This window comes from Centropristis striata, chromosome 5 (assembly GCF_030273125.1).
Source record: "Centropristis striata isolate RG_2023a ecotype Rhode Island chromosome 5, C.striata_1.0, whole genome shotgun sequence".
NCBI classification, from domain to species: domain Eukaryota; kingdom Metazoa; phylum Chordata; class Actinopteri; order Perciformes; family Serranidae; genus Centropristis; species Centropristis striata.
This window is the reverse complement of record NC_081521.1, coordinates 6,809,350-6,811,891: the sequence shown is the minus strand read 5'-3', so window position 1 is coordinate 6,811,891 and position 2,542 is coordinate 6,809,350.

The following is a 2,542-nucleotide window of genomic DNA, read 5'->3' as shown; positions in this document are numbered from 1 at the left end:
GTGCTAGAGGAGGGGTGAAGAGAAAGGAGAGCAGGACAGAGGAAAGGAGGAGGGAAGAGTGTGTGAGTGTGTCTCTCTAGGAAAGTTTCAGTTCCATATATGCAAGCGTGTGTGAGACCTGCTGACTAGGCTTGAGCCTCCAAGTCCTCTGCACTCTGCATGAGTGAGGGTGTGTGTGCAAGAAGCAGCGTGCTGCTCTGCTGCCTCTGAAGGGGCAGGCAGACACACAGCCTGGATTTGCATATCCCACCCCAACTCCAGCCTGGCTGCTCAGCACAAGGGGGGAGTAGCTGCTGATACAGTTTGGTAAGGCAAGGCAAGTTTATTTGTATAGTACAATTCAACACAAGGTGATTCAAAGTGCTTTACATAAACATTAAAAACAGCAAGACACAATTTAAAACAGTAAAAACAGTCAATTAAAACCGGGGGATAGAAATAAAAATAAAAATAATATAAAATAAGATACAGCAGGAAAAGAAAATAGATAAAACAATAAAAAGCACATGTCAAACATTGCATAGTTAACCCTCTGGGGTCTCCAAAAGCGCCAAATAATGACTTCTTCATCACATCCAGACTAGAAAACAAAGCAGCGTGGAGCCCTACTGTAAATTTACCTCTAAAGTTCTGGCTGTAAACTCCATGAGGCCAGTTTCAGTTTGATGATGATATACCAAGTAAAACTGGAGACAAGGTCAAACATATTTTGTATAAAATGATAGAACTGGATGTAACCCTCTTATATGTTAGATTTGCAACCTTTGTTCACATTTGCAACATTTCAAATTCTTTATTGGGCATGATAGTGTTTTGAAAGTAAACAAAAAGATTCTAAATCACATTTTATGTTGGAATAAAGAAGTAAAAAATACACAATATGACCAAAAAAGACACAAAATAAGAAGACAGAATGACAAAAAAAAAAAACCCCAGAAGACACTAAATGACAAAAAAGTCACAAATTGACCAAAAAAAGACAAAATAACTAAAAAAAGACACAAAAGACACGGGATTCAAAAATGGACAAAATAGCCCAAGACTCCATAGACTTAAAAAGTAAGGGCAGTAGAGTACAGCAGATAAGTGTTAAAGTTAAGAGTACGTTGCAGTAAACAACAGCGCTTTTAGTCCTGATTTAAAGGAGCTGACCGTTTGGTAACTCTTTCTCTCTTTCTCACACACAAAAACAAACACTCAAGAACAAAAAACTCCTTTTAAACGCTTTAGTTCTGATTCCCATCCCCTCTGGTCCCTCCTCTTTCCTTTCCCAACCTCCAACAATATACATTTTTATCTCTATAATCCCTTAATTATTTTATTTCTTTACCCTCTCCTTTTCTCTCTCCATCTGCTGTGGGAGCAGCTTTACATCAAAGGGGCAGGCCCAGTGTGCAGTACCATGTGCGTAGCTGCGACCGCGGCCAGCTAAGACGCTGCAGATCTGGACACAATGGACCTCCTCCTTGCCTCACCGCGGTCACTCATTAAAAATCCCAGCCACAGCTTCAGTTGCGATCCACACCCCGACCCCCTGCTTATGTCTTAGCGCACTTCCATGTAGTTCTTGAATTCATGCATAAATGCCTCCTGTGTCTTTCAGAAGGTTTGCCCTGGGAATTGCATAAATGAATTCAGTTTCTATAATAAGACGGCGTCAGTGTCTGATTGGTGTCTCAATTAATGTTTGTTAAACCCTAAAAAATGTCTCTGGACTCTTTATTGGAAGAGGCACCAGACTGTGGTCGAGTTGGTTTGTTTTTATACTTTGGAGCTGCTAAAAAACTAAATTACATGAACAAATTATAGTTAACATATTTTTTATGTCCTTCTGAGAACATATTTTTTAAAATGTTTTTTCTAAATTGTATTGCCAATACTGCCGAAAGGGTCTGGTGTCTATAGCGGGTTCTTAACCCTGTTTTAGGGATCCAATCACAGAACGGGGAGGGATGGCAAGACGATGACGCGTACTATTGGACAGACAGAAGCTTGTAGTTTTGTAGTTTTCTTATGGATCCAACATGGCTGCAGCAGATGCGAAGCTCTCTTTGGATCTAGCTGTAGAAAAGTTTATTTTAAAAGAAGAACAATGTTTGACTTTACACTCCTTTATCACCACCAAAAAGGATGTTTTAGCCTTGCTTCTGATAGAACTTGGCCTAATCTACCAACTAGCCCCGCTACCGCTCGCTGCTGTAACACCGGTGATCTGGTTACGAACCGGGGGACAGCGGAGCCCCCAGAGACCCCCAGCAGCTCGTCTATTGATCATAAAATCAGTGGATCTGTGTGGCTGAATGATATGAGGGGGGATAAGGCGTAAAAATAAATAATCTTGCAGAAAGCGAGAACTGGAGAAGCAAAGCAGCAAGCAACACTCTCTCACAGACACACACACACACACACACCAACACTGCCGGTACTGTGAGCTGAAACTACAGAGCAGCCAGAGCCAGAACATGCTGCAGAAAAACATTGCAGAAGCAGAATTGAGCATTTTAGTCTCAAAGTAGAGATGGGCTAGTCCGGCTATGTAAAC